The sequence below is a fragment of the Rutidosis leptorrhynchoides genome, chromosome 7 (genome assembly GCF_046630445.1).
Source record: "Rutidosis leptorrhynchoides isolate AG116_Rl617_1_P2 chromosome 7, CSIRO_AGI_Rlap_v1, whole genome shotgun sequence".
Classification (NCBI taxonomy): Eukaryota; Viridiplantae; Streptophyta; class Magnoliopsida; order Asterales; family Asteraceae; genus Rutidosis; species Rutidosis leptorrhynchoides.
Window position 1 is genome coordinate 251637985 of NC_092339.1, and position 19830 is coordinate 251657814.

Genomic DNA, 19830 nt, shown 5'->3' on the forward strand with positions numbered 1-19830 from the left:
AATTACAAAAATATGAGTAATCATTCATGACTTATTTACATGAAAACAAAATTACATATCCTTTATATCTAATCCATACACCAACGACCAAAAACACCTACAAACACTTTCATTCTTCAATTTTTTTCATCTAATTGATCTCTCTCAAGTTCTATCTTCAAGTTCTAAGTGTTCTTCATAAATTCCATAAGTTCTAGTTTCATAAAATCAAGAATACTTTCAAGTTTGCTAGCTCACTTCCAATCTTGTAAGGTGATCATCCAACCTCAAGAAATCTTTGTTTCTTACAGTAGGTTATCATTCTAATACAAGGTAATAATCATATTCAAACTTTGGTTCAATTTCTAAAACTATAACAATCTTATTTCAAGTGATGATCTTACTTGAACTTGTTTTCGTGTCATGATTCTGCTTCAAGAACTTCTAGCCATCCAAGGATCCGTTGAAGCTAGATCCATTTTTCTCTTTTCCAGTAGGTTTATCCAAGGAACTTAAGGTAGTAATGATGTTCATAACATCATTCGATTCATACATATAAAGCTATCTTATTCGAAGGTTTAAACTTGTAATCACTAGAACATAGTTTAGTTAATTCTAAACTTGTTCGCAAACAAAAGTTAATCCTTCTAACTTGAATTTTAAAATCAACTAAACACATGTTCTATATCTATATGATATGCTAACTTAATGATTTAAAACCTGGAAACACGAAAAACACCGTAAAACCGGATTTACGCCGTCGTAGTTACACCGCGGGCTGTTTTGGGTTAGTTAATTAAAAACTATGATAAACTTTGATTTAAAAGTTGTTATTCTAAGAAAATGATTTTTATTATGAACATGAAACTATATCCAAAAATTATGGTTAAACTCAAAGTGGAAGTATGTTTTCTAAAATGGTCATCTAGACGTCGTTCTTTAGACTGAAAATGACTACCTTTACAAAAATGACTTGTAACTTATTTTTCCAACTATAAACCTATACTTTTTCTGTTTAGATTCATAAAATAGAGTTCAATATGAAACCATAGCAATTTGATTCACTCAAAACGGATTTAAAATGAAGAAGTTATGGGTAAAACAAGATTGGATAATTTTTCTCATTTTGCTACGTGAAAATTGGTAACAAATCTATTCCAACCATAACTTAATAAACTTGTATTGTATATTATGTAATCTTGAGATACCATAGACACGTATACAATGTTTCGACCTATCATGTCGACACATCTATATATATTTCGGAACAACCATAGACACTCTATATGTGAATGTTGGAGTTAGCTATACAGGGTTGAGGTTGATTCCAAAATATATATAGTTTGAGTTGTGATCAATACTGAGATACGTATACACTGGGTCGTGGATTGATTCAAGATAATATTTATCGATTTATTTCTGTACATCTAACTGTGGACAACTAGTTGTAGGTTACTAACGAGGACAGCTGACTTAATAAACTTAAAACATCAAAGTATATTAAAAGTGTTGTAAATATATTTTGAACATACTTTGATATATGTATATATTCTTATAGGTTCGTGAATCAACCAGTGGCCAAGTCTTACTTCCCGACGAAGTAAAAATCTGTGAAAGTGAGTTATAGTCCCACTTTTAAAATCTAATATTTTTGGGATGAGAATACATGCAGGTTTTATAAATGATTTACAAAATAGACACAAGTAAGTGAAACTACATTCTATGGTTGAATTATCGAAATCGAATATGCCCCTTTTTATTAAGTCTGGTAATCTAAGAATTAGGGAACAGACACCCTAATTGACGCGAATCCTAAAGATAGATCTATCGGGCCCAACAAGCCCCATCCAAAGTACCGGATGCTTTAGTACTTCAAAATTTATATCATGTCCGATGGAGGATCCCGGAATGATGGGGATATTCTTATATATGCATCTTGTTAATGTCGGTTACCAGGTGTTCACCATATGAATGATTTTTATCTCTATGTATGGGATGTGTATTGAAATATGAAATCTTGTGGTCTATTATTATGATTTGATATATATAGGTTAAACCTATAACTCACCAACATTTTTGTTGACGTTTTAAGCATGTTTATTCTCAGGTGATTATTAAGAGCTTCCGCTGTCGCATACTTAAATAAGGACGAGATTTGGAGTCCATGCTTGTATGATATTGTATAAAAACTGCATTCAAGAAACTTATTTTGTTGTAACATATTTGTATTGTAAACCATTATGTAATGGTCGTGTGTAAACAGGATATTTTAGATTATCATTATTTGATAATCTACGTAAAGCTTTTTAAACCTTTATTGATGAAATAAAGGTTATGGTTTGTTTTAAAATGAATGCAGTCTTTGAAAAACGTCTCATATAGAGGTCAAAACCTCGCAACGAAATCAATTAATATGGAACGTTTTTAATCAATAAGAACGGGACATTTCAATATGTATATATATATATATATATATGTATATATATATATATATATATATATATATATATATATATATATATATATATATATATATATATATGTATATATATATATATATATATATATATATATACCTATTTAGAAATATAAGTTTGTATCCAAAATCTTTTATTTAACAATATAACCTTTAGTTTTTTTTTTTTCAAAACTATTTATTTTCCAAAGTTTATTTTTTTTTATTTCGTTTAGAAAAATAGTTTATCGCGTAACGCTTTCATTTTACGAATTTAAGTAGATACAATTAATTTATGTTCTAATCGTTTTAAATATCAATTGCGTCACTAGGCAGGTGTTACTACCGTATACTTAATTTGAAAACATATATATTTAATGAACATGTTTTAAATACGCGTTACAACCAATATTTCAACTTTCGTTTATTTATTCAAAGGCAGTTTAGATAGACAAGTCCTGTTATATGAAAATGTGTTTTCGTACAGTTGAAAACTACATCAATTGATTACTATGGAATTCCATCGACAAACATATTGAACCAAATACTATATTGTAAAGTATTTATACTTAATATTTCGTTAACGTTATCAAGTTATAATATATACGCGTATTCATATATAATCATTTACGTTCGTTTAATGGTTCGTGAATCATTGGAATTTGGTAGAGGTTAAATGAATGTATGAACATAGTTTAAAATTCTTGTGATTTAACTTATCAAACTTTGCTTATCGTGTCAGAATAATATAAAGATAAAGTTTAAATTTGGTCGGAAATTCCCGGGTCGTCACAGTACCTTCCCGTTAAAGAAATTTCGTCCCAAAATTTGATCGTGGTCGTCATGGCTAATTATAAAAATGTTTTTATGACGAATATGAGTTGGTATATAGAGTTTCATCACTATTGAGTAATATAGATAAAACGATTCGATTATTTGAAGAGTACGAGTGAAGTTTTCACAAAAAGATTGGAATGAGAAATAGAGTTTCGTCTTAACTTTCAACGTGGTAACGCTTGAATTCCGGAATTCAGGGGATTTGAAGAAAATCTTCGTAATAAGATTTGATTTATCGATAATCAAGGGAATTGGGATCCACTTTAAATGCGATCATCTGTTTTGATTGCTCTGTCGAATATTTTTCTATAAATCCACCCCTTTGTTTCCTTACAAACCACACCTTCTATTCTTTCTTTCCCAATTTATACTTTAAAGCATTCATCAATATGCTCCATCCAGTTCTAATTCTTGATATACTCCTCACTTTCATATCTGTCATTCTTCTTTTTCATCTACCGCCGGAAGAATCTGCTTACTTCTACTTTGCCCTTGGGGTTATAGTGCTTTTAATTCTCCCGTGTCTTTATGTTGCGATAAATATTGACATACACGGTTTGTAATTTATGTGTTGTTATCGAGCCTTATATTCTCCCTTAAATTTTGATATCCCTACTTCGGTCTCCTATGATCACTGTCATCCACAGTTAATACTCCCTCCTATTTGCTGCGATTTATACTCCAGTTTCTATTTCGGAGATTTGTCCCTTCGTTTCTTCTCGTTTCGATTAGGCATCTCTTGTAATGGTCTAGAATTCGCAGATATGAATTTCGGAATGAAAATTGTTAGTGTTCTAAGTAGGAAATTGTAATGGCCTGATCTTGACTTGTCAAATTACTAGAATACCCTGGAAAAGACCGAATCGTCAAGGAATATTTTCTTGACATTTTAGAGGTTAAATAGAATACAAGAGTCGTGTAACATGGCACATGAGGACGTTATGATCTGTGAATCATCATGTTCCATTTAGAAACTCAGCATGAATTACTGTAATATAATCACGTTGATCAAGTGTCATTATATTATACTAACTCATGCATCAGTTCCCAACACTACTTCAAAAACATCTAACTCATGCATCAGTTCCCAACACTACTTCAAAAACATTCATATTTTAAATTCAAAGGTTCGCAGAATATAGAAGCTAAAAAAGTTTTCCTTTATGATATATAATACGGATAGCGTAGAGAGATAATTAATATCGAACGAGAATATTTATGAAGATATCCTCAGAAATATTGAGGATATTAATAAAGAAAGATACGATGATATCTTAGGATTTCAGAATCAAATTGTGATGAATAAATTCATTCACGATGATTTAGAGTGGTTAAGGAGTAAGGTATTCGCTAAATATCTCATCAGAAACAGAATCATCTGGATTCTTTATGTACAAGTTTAGTCCTTGTAATTTGTTCAGAGTCTCCTTCATGGTTTGCTCAATCCGGTTTCCAGTTCCAACTTTTCTGAGCTTTGCCAACATACTATTCTTTATCTTTATACCTTCGACGATTAAGGTCGTGTACAGAGTTTTTTTTTTTTTTTTTTTTTTTTGCTGCTATATTCACCTTGTACAGTTTTTGCTGCTGTATTCAGCTTGTACAGTTTTTGCTGCTGTATTCAGCTTGTACAGTTTTTGCTGCTGTATTCAGCTTGTACAGTTTTTCTGCTGTATTCAGCTTTTTTAGAATTTGGAGTATTGATTTGTAGACTGGGTACTTTTAAAAATTTCAGAGTGGAAGATCGTAATTCTAAGAGATAAGGATTATATATATACTTATAACTGTTGATGTAGACAAGCTGCGAGATTTCAAAATACTGATTGCTAATTCCCGGTAGTTGGTATAATAATTCTCGTTATAAGATGTAAATGAGTAAATAATAGGGTTTCACCGAATATAGTGATTTTTCGAAAAATCAAAGATCAACGGAATTGTTGGTAAATTTACTACTAATGTGGTGAGATATAAACGGTTTCCCGGTATCGATGACGAAAGACAACTTATATATCAGGGTTATAATAAGCTAATCCGAGTGAAAATTTGAAGTTGACTTGCTGGAGCTGTGACAAAATTAGATAATTTGAAAAGGAATTGCAAAGTTATTTTCAGTAATAACAACGACAAAGGAGCTAGCACAGATACGTGTTAAACATTTACTCAGTTTCCGAGAGTTTTTCAGGTGCATAACTATATGTATAAATCTTTTCTTCTGTAGATGAAGCGCGGTTGGTTCATCTTCTCGATTGAGGTGTTTTCAAGAATCATGAAAGTTTTGAATGCGGATTGTAATTGTCAAGATTCAAATGAGGTTTAAGATGAAATCAAGTGGCAAACTTGAAGAATTGTTTAGTTTCATATATTATAGTCAATATTTTAATTCATTTTTAATTGTCCAATGTTGGTAGTCTTCATTTGATAGTCCACAGTTAGCAATTCAATATTTCGTGTATAGTTTAATATATAATATTCGAATTAATTAATACGTATCGTGACCCGTGTACATGTCTCAGACTCGATCACAACTCAAAATATATATATTATTGGAGAATCAACCTCAACCCTGTATAGAGAACTCGATCATTACTGCATATAGAGTGTATATGGTTATTCCAAATAATATATATATATATATATATATATATATATATATATATATATATATATATATATATATATATATATATATATATATATATATATATATATATATATATATATATATATATATATATATATATATATATGCGTCGATATGATATGTCAAAACCTTGTATATGTGTCCCCATATTTAAAGTGCGTAAAATAAATACAGAAATTAAATGACGATAAATAAAGTGCATAAAATAAATAACAGAAATTAAATGACGATAAATAAAATTGCGGGAATTAAATTTGCGATAATTAAATTGCGATAAATAAAATGTAATACTGAATTAACAGTTAGCTAGAAACAGTTAGCTAGGATTTTGTTAGGGTGGTTTCTTAACAAATTTTCTAATAGTTAATTTCTTTGTTTCTAACAAATTTTATTTTGTCAAATGGTTTCTTCATTATGCCACTTGTTGGATTCTGATAGGTCAAAATCCAAATATGAAATTGAATGAAAAAGATTATTCTGTGGTGAACGGATTCGTATATCTGTAGATGTAAGTAAGATAGTAAATGACTGTTGAATCAGATTCGAAGAACGTACAATGTAACTTATTAATGTGAAATCTAAATATTCCTCGGGTATTACCTACCCGTTAAAATATTTTCACCATTAATAGTTTGTACAAAAGAATTTTTAATTACAATCTTTATGAAAACACACACACACACACACACACACACACATATATATATATATATATATATATATATATATATATATATATATATATATATATATATATATATATATATATATATATATTTTCTTCAGATGTAATCATGGAATTAATGAGTTAATATAATATTAAACTCATTTAGTTTACCGTTAGAACAAGAATATATAATCTTTAAAACATTAGAGATTACATAATCGCCATGTCGAACGAAGATAAATGATGTAGAACGTCATGTAGAACGATGATTATACTCGAAGTACAGAATGAGATGGTGTAACAACCCAACCCGATAACCGACCATAAACAGTCCCAAAAAAAAAAATTAAAAGCTGCTGGACAGGGGAGTGCGCGGCGCGCATCCCCTGTAGTGCGCGGCGCGCACAGAGCATTCCAGCTTCTGTCCGAATTGTTTTTAACACACAAAAAGATGAACCACTTCCCGACATTTTTAGACCGAACGCTTTTCACAACAAACTTATATATGTAAAACTAACAAGAATCAAACATAAAAATGATGTTTTACAAGCGGGGCCCACACGACCCAAAATACAAGTTTAATACAAGTTTAGAGTTTCGACCACCAAAAAGTTTAAGTTCCAAACTACACAATGAGCATGGCGTTTGGGATTAAACTACCCAACCACCGGTCAAACTCCAAGAGCTACTAAAGCCAAAAGCGTCCCCTAGCATCAAGCGGGATCTCTAGTCCAATACGATGCCCTTACCCTTGTCCAAAACCGAACCTATAAAATGGTAAACAACGAGAGGGTAAGCAAAGCTTAGTGAATGCAATAATTATACGAATACATATATAATTATACCTACTTGCATACACTTACACAAACCGCAAACATGCTAGCAACACAATTAGCTTATCGTCACATTAACAAGCTATAATCTCCAATACCACAAGCTAGCAACAACCGCATAATAATATAACTCGAAATGATATAATATGCTTACAACACAAGTAACCATGGTCGACCAATAGTACAAGGGAACGGCGCTCGCGAAAACGCCATCGGTGTTCATAACATCCATTAGGGCACTTAACACCTCGCACCACTAACCCCTAGGGTGGCACCTTAACACCTCGGCACATCACTCCGAGTGGCATCTTAACACCTCGATGCAAAACTCATTATTTTATGGAGTGGTGTCTTAACACCTCGACACTACACTCCTAGGTGGCATCTTAACACCTCGATGCTACACCCGAGTGGCATCTTAACACCTCGATGCTACACCCTTCACGTGAAACGTGGTGTCTTAACACCTCGACACTACACCTTTCACGCTACAACAAATAGATACATTATATACATACGCATATAATTATTCCAATCACCTTAACAATTAGATGACGATTTCAACCTCCACAAGCTTCAAAGCAAAGTACCTAATATAATAAGTACTTGATCAACACACAAGCTAAGTGGACTCAATACTAACACTTACACATGAGCATTTAATGACTTAATGTATTAAATCGCCCATTTATACCAAAACCGCCCAATTAAAGTCAAGACCACCACTAATCACTTAAAAGCTAGTGATTAAGGTCCAACAACACCAACTAATACATAATTAGGGTAATTCATACCCATCTTTCCAAACTAGGTCGATTTATTACCCAAATAACCATTTTAAGACAACACACCCATTTCGGGTCATCCACTAACTAACCAACACCCATTTACTAAATAACTAGGTGTGTTAGCAATTAACTCACCAATTAGGGTTCATAAACATCAATTAATACTTTGAAACCCTAGACTAGTCACCAATTAATATTCAAGACTCAATTTTACCCAAGAACACCCAAAATCACCAATAATGGGTTTTGTGTTCATCATTTACTCAAACCCTAACCCTTACACTAAATCAAAGTAAGGAAAATAAAATTAGAACATACCACAACTACCACAACGAAGCTAGAGATAAGATGAACGACTTTAATGCTTGAACTTTAACCCAAAACAAGCTTCTTCTTCTCCGATTTGAGCTTTCTCACACTTGAATCACACTCTCTCACTAGGATTTAAGTGGATGAAGTTTGGTGGTTAGAAATGGAGTAATGAGGCTCAACCAAACTGATCTAGGGCCTTTAATTCGTCCATAAGTGAATTTACCAAAATGCCCATCAAAATATCTGATTTAAAAAGCTGGAACCCGGCTACAGTAAGGGGTGTGCGGCGCGCTCCCTTTAGTGTGCGCGGCGCGCACTAGGCTCAGCTCACTCAGTGACTTCTGTTTAACTGCACAACATCACCCACCCTCTATGTAACATATTTACACTGCTGTACAAACTGATTAGGGTCTTACAACTCTCCCCCACTTAGATTGGATCACGTCCTCGTGATCCGCACCAAATACTAGAAGTTAAGCACTCTACCTTGAACATTTCCGTCTCCAATGCGGAATTACACTTGTAGCAATCACTCATCAGGGTTCTCACTTCGTACACTAATTCATCATAATACAACAACCGTACTTCACACTTCCATTTGATCAAAATTCTCACCACTCACTCGGAAATACACCGTGAAAAATCATAATATATCTTTCCAAAAGCCATAGCACTCCATCATTTCACGATATCGGGTAATCAACCCACGAGACCCAATAACTACAACCGTTTGCTCTTACGCCGAGTATCCAAACTCGTACCCTACACTCCACAATCGTCCTAAAAGTAGTACAATCCACCGACAATCATTGTCGTCACGCCTATCAATCGTGGAATATTCGGGAATCATCCCGACACTTTTCGAAAATCTCTCGTATCCCTCTATCGGGAACTTCGCCATACCATCTCACGTCACTAACTACCTTCGCAATTAACTCCAATGTCCAACTTGGGACTTTTTCGAAGACCATCGAAGCTTTCCTTTCCTAAATGAGCGACACCCGTTCGCTCATCACGTCTACTAGATAGGAACTTTTCCGCATTCTCCGGCATTGGTCATACTAAATAATCCTTCCAAGGACTCGCTATAAGATATTCGAACCTCGGTCTTTCAAATCATTTGAGTGTCAACGCTCGCTAAACATCACACTATACCACCGTTGTAAATTCGAGTTTCTCACCGGTACCCAAAATCAAAGCAATCACATCATCGGGGTCAAAAGTTACACTAGTAGGTATAAGGAGGCACCTGACGTTGTGTTATCCAACTCCGATTACTAACACCGAGTATCCCAGACTCGACCCTTACGGGGTCTATTCCTGATGTCACACGTCACCTAACTACACGCGGTCACACAAATTTAACGAACCTTACGGTTCGACACTCATGACTTCCTAGCGGCACCTGCTAGTCACTATCCACCTAGGCCGCATAGCTAGTCTACTTATATTCCATCTCAACACTAAGGAGGCGCTTGGAACACCAAGGCTTACACCTTTCCAACTTGGTCCTAACCATTAACCCGGTTACCTACATACATAAGGATAGTTAACCACCAAGACTCTACTCGCACACGAACGCGATTAACGGAAATGCCTCTAGAACGGCACACCGCGTACACCCCCAAAATCATAAAAGAAAAGAGTGGCCGTCAAGAGCGTACAACACTCGCCACACAATCACAAAACCGCCATTGAAATCGAATCGTCAATTAATCATTAATTCGAAGATTATTCCAATAACTAAATACACACTTGCACGCATTCTGAAACGTGCAATACACACAACATCCAAAGTCTATAATGATCACTTAGAATACTCGAAGTCGTCACGTATTCTTCCAACTTCTCTAGGCAATCATTCTCTAAGAGTCAACATTAATAACCAAATTGTCACCCGCAATTTACTAAAGTCCACAAGTCCGAGTACAAAGTTTGCTCAATCCCTTATATCGGGAAGAACTTAACCGATCTCGTGCCAAGATATCAATCCCCTAGCGTACCCTTACCAAGTACAATGCTAAAAACCACCAAGTCTCAACCTAATGTCAACAACCCAAAAGATGAAGGCCAAGTAAAAATGAATCCTTACGGATAACACCTTCCACCTAACACCCCTCTTAGTACGCATACACGGCTAATACGCATCTACCACAAGTATTTGATCAGAACACGGCTATTGTATCACTAGTCACACAACATGGTCCTCATGACCGAACCACCGGCGTATACAACCAGTAGTTTTCAATACTAACAATAAGAAGGTTATTCAATACAAAACTCAAGGTGTACAAAAACGGCTATCGTGATATATCCGTAGTGCGTAAAAACGGCTATTGCAACACTACCAACAATATGTGTGTGAAACGCGGCTACCGCACTATTAATACCAATGTGTGAGTAAAACCGACTATTACTGACAACCATGTGCACAAAACGGCTATGTGCACAATTCCTACAGGCAAATGAAATCGTAAATATACAAGTAACGGTTCTTCCCGAGAGCCGCTTGCCATCCATCACAACCAAGGGTGGTAACGAAGAGTTAATCCTTCCGGATATCCCTCATCACCTATCACAAGTCAAACGCGGTCAACAGAGAGATGACCCCATATAAACACATATATCTAATTTCCTCGTAGTACACAAAATGGCTATTTTGTAACTACTACCCAAAGTATACGACAATGAAGCATCGTACCCTTTCTCAAATCCCATTACGCTTCCTCGGTAGGAATATAAATCCTAATAAAGTCGACACAATTTCTTTGATGTAACACTACCAACTTCCCAACGTAAATCCTCGTTCCTAAATCAAATCGTCAAGATTACGAAGTCAAACGATTTCGCCATTTACCGTCACTTGGCATCGGTCCCTCTTCCTGAATTCTAGAGAGCTCAATTCGATAATAATAAATACTAACGTCTACCGTCACCTGATTGCGCCACTAAAGTGATGACATAATGTCCACATAACACGTATCCTTTTAGAACGAAATTACCGCTACCCGCAAGGTAGACTTTTCCAACTAACAAATCCTTTCTACCCGTTACCACTACGAAAGCATCCGGTCAACGATACACACATGCTCTCAAGGGTTTCACCCACTTCACTACAAACGCGAACACGCTCTCACAACCTAACGCCAAAGTTCGTTCTCATGGCTTAGTGGATTCATTTACCCTATCACTAAGAAATGCTTGATTGCACCAAGTCTTACGCCCTCGTCCGTCAATACAAATGTCATCATAGGGTGTTTCCATTAGGAATGTCACCCACATCAATACTACGTATTACTACTATGCATTCGTCCCCAGGGCGCGTTTCCACGAGTCAACGACTCAGGCGCTACCCTGGTGCACTATCATCAAAACCATCAACAAACCGAATCTTCACCGAGTTCACTTGAGTCTAAAATAGATCTCAAAGCAAAGTTTAAGTCCCTAATACATACACGAATCCATCGGCACAAATAAACAATAATAAGGCATATTTGTACCAAAGACGAAAATACCTGAAACATCATCGTTGGACCCTTGCGTTCCACTGATCATCAGATAGTCACGCTCTAACCTCCTAACCCGATCTACAAACGATTCGGAACACTCCGACTTACGGTGTCCCTTCTTTTGGCAAATAAAGCACTTGATCGTGCTTAAAGGTACACTCGTACAATCCCGTGCAAAATGACCTCGTCCTCCACACCGAAAGCACGTAGGCCCATAACCTGTCCTACTCCTCTTCTTCACTTTTTCAACACCTCCGGGCGTACTTCTCGCCCTTTTACTAGGAGCACCTCTTGATTCTAACTTTCTCTTACCCAAAGAGTGATCAGCAAATTTTGAAGCATGAGATTCAATCCCCATAGTTGCTCCTTCGTCACCGTCACCTTGAGGTTTAGGAAACCTCTTTTCTAACTCTTCCTTCACGACCTTAGGCACTCGGTCTCGAACCATCTCGGTCACTATTCCCTCGAACGACTCTTGGAGAACTTGCTTAACCTTGTTGGCGAAAATCAAGATATAGCGTTCGAACTCCGCCTCAATCCTTAATGTTAACTCATCCTTCCCCTCATGAATAGGCGCGTCCGTTCCGGTTCCATCTTCCGTCTTCATTCTAAAGAATGCATATAGATTAAACAACGAAACGAAACGGAATGACATACATATACCACACCGCCCCATCTTGGTTGATACTCATCATACATTGCTTGTTTGACACGTCTTGAACCCGTAACAATGGTAGCTAATCATTGTTACGCGAGCACGTCGCATTAACTTGCTAGTACAACGTCTATCTCGCTTGATGATTGCTAAAACAACACAAAACGATTAGTGCAAGGTTAGTTCACATAGACCTAAGCACTAACCAAATCCCCGGTCCGACCCGTCTTCTACAAGTCCCGCAAAAAGCGCATACACATTAAAGTCTAAGTCTAGACACCTATCTCAAGTCGCCTAAATCCCTAAGACCATGCTCTGATACCACTTGTAACAACCCAACCCGATAACCGACCATAAACAGTCCCAAAAAAAAAAATTAAAAGCTGCTGGACAGGGGAGTGCGCGGCGCGCACAGAGCATTCCAGCTTCTGTCCGAACTGTTTTTAACACACAAAAAGATGGACCACTTCCCGACATTTTTAGACCGAACGCTTTTCACAACAAACTTATATATGTAAAACTAACACGAATCAAACATAAAAATGATGTTTTACAAGCGGGGCCCACACGACCCAAAATACAAGTTTAATACAAGTTTAGAGTTTCGACCACCAAAAAGTTTAAGTTCCAAACTAGACAATGAGCATGGCGTTTGGGATTAAACTACCCAACCACCGGTCAAACTCCAAGAGCTACTAAAGCCAAAAGCGTCCCCTAGCATCAAGCGGGATCTCTAGTCCAATACGATGCCCTTACCCTTGTCCAAAACCGAACCTATAAAATGGTAAACAACGAGAGGGTAAGCAAAGCTTAGTGAATGCAATAATTATACGAATACATATATAATTATACCTACTTGCATACACTTACACAAACCGCAAACATGCTAGCAACACAATTAGCTTATCGTCACATTAACAAGCTATAATCTCCAATACCACAAGCTAGCAACAACCGCATAATAATATAACTCGAAATGATATAATATGCTTACAACACAAGTAACCATGGTCGACCAATAGTACAAGGGAACGGCGCTCGCGAAAACGCCATCGGTGTTCATAACATCCATTAGGGCACTTAACACCTCGCACCACTAACCCCTAGGGTGGCACCTTAACACCTCGGCACATCACCCCGAGTGGCATCTTAACACCTCGATGCAACACTCATTATTTTATGGAGTGGTGTCTTAACACCTCGACACTACACTCCTAGGTGGCATCTTAACACCTCGATGCTACACCCGAGTGGCATCTTAACACCTCGATGCTACACCCTTCACGTTAAACGTGGTGTCTTAACACCTCGACACTACACCTTTCACGCTACAACAAATAGATACATTATATACATACGCATATAATTATTCCACTCACCTTAACAATTAGATGACGATTTCAACCTCCACAAGCTTCAAAGCAAAGTACCTAATATAATAAGTACTTGATCAACACACAAGCTAAGTGGACTCAATACTAACACTTACACATGGGCATTTAATGACTTAATGTATTAAATCGCCCATTTATACCAAAAACGCCCAATTAAAGTCAAGACCACCACTAATCACTTAAAAGCTAGTGATTAAGGTCCAACAACACCAACTAATACATAATTAGGGTAATTCATACCCATCTTTTCAAACTAGGTCGATTTATTACCCAAATAACCATTTTAAGACAACACACCCATTTCGGGTCATCCACTAACTAACCAACACCCATTTACTAAATAACTAGGTGTGTTAGCAATTAACTCACCAATTAGGGTTCATAAACATCAATTAATACTTTGAAACCCTAGACTAGTCACCAATTAGTATTCAAGACTCAATTTTACCCAAGAACACCCAAAATCACCAATAATGGGTTTTGTGTTCATCATTTACTCAAACCCTAACCCTTACACTAAATCAAAGTAAGGAAAATAAAATTAGAACATACCACAACTACCACAACGAAGCTAGAGATAAGATGAACGACTTTAATGCTTGAACTTTAACCCAAAACAAGCTTCTTCTTCTCCGATTTGAGCTTTCTCACACTTGAATCACATTCTCTCACTAGGATTTAAGTGGATGAAGTTTGGTGGTTAGAAATGGAGTAATGAGGCTCAACCAAACTGATCTAGGGCCTTTAATTTGTCCATAAGTGAATTTACCAAAATGCCCATCAAAATATCTGATTTAAAAAGCTGGAACCCGGCTACAGTAAGGGGTGCGCGGCGCACTCCCTTTAGTGTGCGCGGCGCGCACTAGGCTCAGCTCACTCAGTGACTTCTGTTTAACTGCACAACATCACCCACCCTCTATGTAACATATTTACACTGCTGTAAAAACTGATTAGGGTCTTACAGATGTTGAGACATGTGATGTTGAGACTTGGGTTGTTGATGGTACTATTGGTGCCGGTGATGTTGCTGAAGCTGGTAAGTTTTGCACCATATTTTCCAAGGCTACAACTCAGGCGCGAAGCTCGTTAACTTCTTATATTATACCGGGATGATTGTCGGTTGGAACGAGCGAATGAATAAGGTTTAGAATTTTAGATAGAATATAATCTTGGCAAGATATTTGGGAAATGAGAGAGAAAATAGTATTACAAACAGGTTCGCCGGTAAGTGTTTCAGGTTCATCGTCAAGAGGTAAATCTGGTTGGTGAAAAGGATCGCCTTCTTCGCGTATCCATTGATTAAGTTGACTACGAACCCATCAGATGAATTAGGAAAGGCTAATTGGTTGCTCCATTCTGGTTACACTGCTTTCGGAGTTCGAGTGGAAATCCATATCGGAATAGCTGTTGGAATAACTATTGGAATAGATATCGTAATCTAAGGGACTCGAACTGGTTGAGGGATTCATCTCGTACGATCAGATGAAGGATTTTCGATAAGAATTAGATTATAGGATGTAGATTAGTACCCTGCAATACATAATTTACATATGCATATATAATACTAAAATTCCATAAGTTACGGAGGAATCTACGGAAGCTGTCAGGCAAAGGTAACAATAACATATACGCTAAGATATGAATTTATCTATACACTGTCTATGCAATAGAGGCAGTAAGACGTGTCTAGACTTTAAGGATGATAAGAAAATAATTTTTGACATGAAATGATAAGCAACACTTTTGACATGCAGACACGGTCGAAGTCCAGACTCACTAATGCATCCTATCGACTTATCAGTTAGACACACTAATGCAGACCTGGTTCGCTAAGACCACCGCTCTGATACCAACTATAGAGACCCGTCCTAATCCATCTGGATGAAGTCCATATCAATTACAAATGATTCAGAGTAGTTGATTACATCGCGAGGTACTTGACCTCTATATGATACATTTTACAAACATTGCATTCATTTTTAAAAGACAAACTTGCTTTACATCGAAAGTTGACGGCATGCATACTATTTCATAATATATCCAACTATAATTGACTTAGTAATAATATTGATGAACAAGTGTAAGTTTGGCCTCAGATTCACGAACCTATATTAATTATATATATTTATGTGTTGGTCAATATTTGTTTAATAAATTAGGTCAAGTTATAGTGTACCACAATCCTAATGCTCGAGATTAATACGCAAAAATCAACAAAAGTCAATTTGACTCAAAATGTTTTTCCAAAATTTATACATGATTATTATATATTTTAAATATCGTCGTTTTATATTTTTAAATATTTTAAAAAGATTTTACTAGAGTAAATGATATAATTCTTTTGTTAATAGATATAATTTTATATAAAAAATATACTTTTATATATCTTAAGTAATAAAATTTATAAAGTTCATAAAAATAATTTGATTGGTTTCATTAAGGTAATTACATTATTTGTATTACTTATTTATTTGATAAATTAACATTGGTAATAATAGTAAATAAAAGTTGTATTATTTTGAAATAATAATGATTATTATCCTATAAATAAAAATATTAATTTTTATATTTATTAAAAATGATGTTATGATAAAATGATAGTTCTAATTCATAATAATAATGAAATTTTATTTTAACAATGATATTCTTCTTAAAAATAATAATTTTTGTAAAAATGATATTTTTAATATTAATAATACTTTTAATAATAATAGTGATAAAAATAATGAAAAACGATAATTTTATCTATATCAATGTCTTACAATATTTTAAATCTCATCATGATACTCATACTCATTATTTCCTAAGCGATTTGTTAGTAGTTTTTAAATCGTCTTTTATGTCGCGTTCATTTTTAATGATAATAATAATAATTATAGAACTTAAGTGTTACTAATATTAAATTTTTTACTGAAAATAATCAATATCATGATAAGGTTATACTAATAACTATTTTAATGACAATAATAAAATTATACTAATTTTAACGATAATAACGATATTAATAAAAATAACAGTTTTTAATGTTTATACTTTTTATTGATAATAATAATAATAATAATAATAATAATAATAATAATAATAATAATAATAATAATAATAATAATAATAATAATAATAATAATAATTTGATAAAACCAGAACGACGATAATAACGACGATGATAATAATCATTTTTATTAATAATATTAAAAGTTCAATTGACTATAACTTCTAATCCGTTCATCGAATCCATTCGACATTTAAAGGAAAAGTTCTTAATTTTTCGCTACCTTTCCAAAGACATGCATATCTTATACCTTATCTCAATCGCAGGTGTAACTAATTCAAGATTCAACATAACCTATCTAAGGGCAATATCAAAAATACAAGCATGCATAATCCTATATTCTTGAGCACTAGTCAGGGATACACTATTATTATGTAAAAATTTATTTACGAGTACCCACGTATCAATATTGAGGTTCAATATTGCAGGAAGGTATGTAGATGCAACGGTGATGACAAACACTAAATTGACCTCATGAGCATACCCATGAACCATACCCATCACCTCCATAGCTATAACCCATAATTTCCTTAGTCCTATCCCGCTCATAAAAATCTATTTTTGAGATAACTCGCGCGTACCCTTGTCGTAGTATTTTATGTATTATACTACTAACAATATTTTTAATACTACTAATAATAATATTTTAGATTAATAATAATAATCTTTATTAATAATAATAATAATAAATAAAATAAATAATTACTTACGGAGTATATTGGTTATATAGAGAGATAAAGAAATTTAAGAGTGTGCACAAAGAGTGAACGGGTTCATTTTATGTATGTGTTTGGCTTTATGACTCCATGCGATTGCATGGAGTCTTCCTTGTAATATCATGCGACTGCATGATGATGCTTTTTAGATAACATTCAACCAATTCTTGTTGCCGACACCCTAATCCTTTTACATGTACTACGTAAGTTTATTTATATATAAATTAATATATAAATATTTAATCTTTAGAATTAATTAAATATTATATTATATTTACGTGCTTAGTAAAAATGTAATTTTTGTTCGAATGACTCGTACGTTGTCACTCGACTCATGTACCACTTTCGGTTTTTCGAACGCACTTTCGTACGTTTAGAAAACTAACCTTTTACGTTACGCGACGCGTACCTTTAATAAAAATTTGATTTATTTATCAAAAAAATGCTTTATGAAAATGTATCTTATAAAATTTGACGGTCGTGGTCATTTGCTTCTATAAATCAGTGACTCGTTATTTACAAAAATATATTATTTTGTATTGGGACGTTTTATGACTAAGTTATATATATATATATATATATATATATATATATATATATATATATATATATATATATATATATATATATACACCTATTTAGAAATATAAGTTTGTATCCAAAATCTTTTATTTAACAATATAACCTTTAGTGTTTTTTTTTCAAAACTATTTATTTTCCAAAGTTTATTTTTTTTATTTCGTTTAGAAAAATAGTTTATCGCGTAACGCTTTCATTTTACGAATTTAAGTAGATACAAATAATTTATGTTCTAATCGTTTGAAATATCAATTGCGTCACTAGGCGGGTGTTACTACCGTATACTTAATTTGAAAACATATATATTTAATGAACACGTTTTAAATACACGTTACAACCAATATTTCAACTTTCGTTTATTTATTCAAAGGCAGTTTAGATAGACAAGTCCTGTTATATGAAAAAGTGCTTTCGTACAGTTGAAAACTACATCAATTGATTACTATGGAATTCCATCGACAAACATATGGAACCAAATACTATATTGTAAAGTATTTATACTTAATATTTCGTTAACGTTATCAAGTTATAATATATACACGTATTCATATATAATCATTTACGTTCGTTTAATGGTTCGTGAATCATTGGAATTTGGTCGAGGTTAAATGAATGTATGAACATAGTTTAAAATTCTTGAGATTTAACTTATCAAACTTTGCTTATCGTGTCGGAATAATATAAAGATAAAGTTTAAATTTGGTCGGAAATTCCCGGGTCATCACATTAACAGTTTGTACAAAAGAATTTTTAATTACAATCTTTATGAAAACATATATACATATATATTTTCTTCAGATGTAATCATGGATTTAATGAGTTAATATGATATTAATCTCATTTGCTTTTTGGTTTGAGCTAGAATAAATAATCTCTAAGACTTTAGAGATTACATAATCGCCACCTAATAGTTCTCCAATGAAGTTATGAATCAATACTTCATCGTTGATTTTTATTAGTACTCATTGGTATCTATGGTGCGTATGGCGTTGATGCTCGAGGTACTGATTATGATATTGAGGTGTGGGATGCAGATGTTGTTGTTGAAGCTGGTAAATTTTGCACCATATTTTCCAAAATCATTACTCAGACGCGAAGCTCGTTGACTTCTTCGATTACTCAGGGATGATTGGCGGTTCGGACGAGTGGGTGAATAAGATCTAGGATGTGAGATAGTATATAATCGTGACGAGATACTCTGGAAATGAGAGAGAAAATGGTGTCTCGAATAGGTTCTCCGATAAGTGCTTCAGGTTCTTCGCCAAGAGGTGAATTTGGTTGATGGAAAGGATCACCTTCTTTTAGTCTCCAATGATTAAGTAGGCTACAAACCCATCAGATGAATTGGTTGATTCATTCTGGTGACACTGCTTTCGGATCTTAGGTGAACATCCATGTCGGAATAGCTGTCGAAAT

At 34.3% G+C, this 19830-nt stretch overlaps 2 long non-coding RNA genes across 2 annotated transcripts; both read right to left on the reverse strand.

Moving 5' to 3' along the window:
- Positions 1–7245: 7245 nt before the first annotated feature.
- LOC139857240 (uncharacterized) lies at positions 7246–8750 on the reverse strand. Its single transcript, XR_011762417.1, has 3 exons — positions 8519–8750; positions 7952–8002; positions 7246–7346 (listed from the first exon to the last, which is right to left on the reverse strand). It is a non-coding gene; the product is annotated as an uncharacterized lncRNA (long non-coding RNA).
- Positions 8751–13349: 4599 nt separating this feature from the next.
- Positions 13350–14730, reverse strand: LOC139858039 (uncharacterized). Its single transcript, XR_011762791.1, has 3 exons — positions 14623–14730; positions 14056–14106; positions 13350–13450 (listed from the first exon to the last, which is right to left on the reverse strand). It is a non-coding gene; the product is annotated as an uncharacterized lncRNA (long non-coding RNA).
- Positions 14731–19830: the final 5100 nt, after the last annotated feature.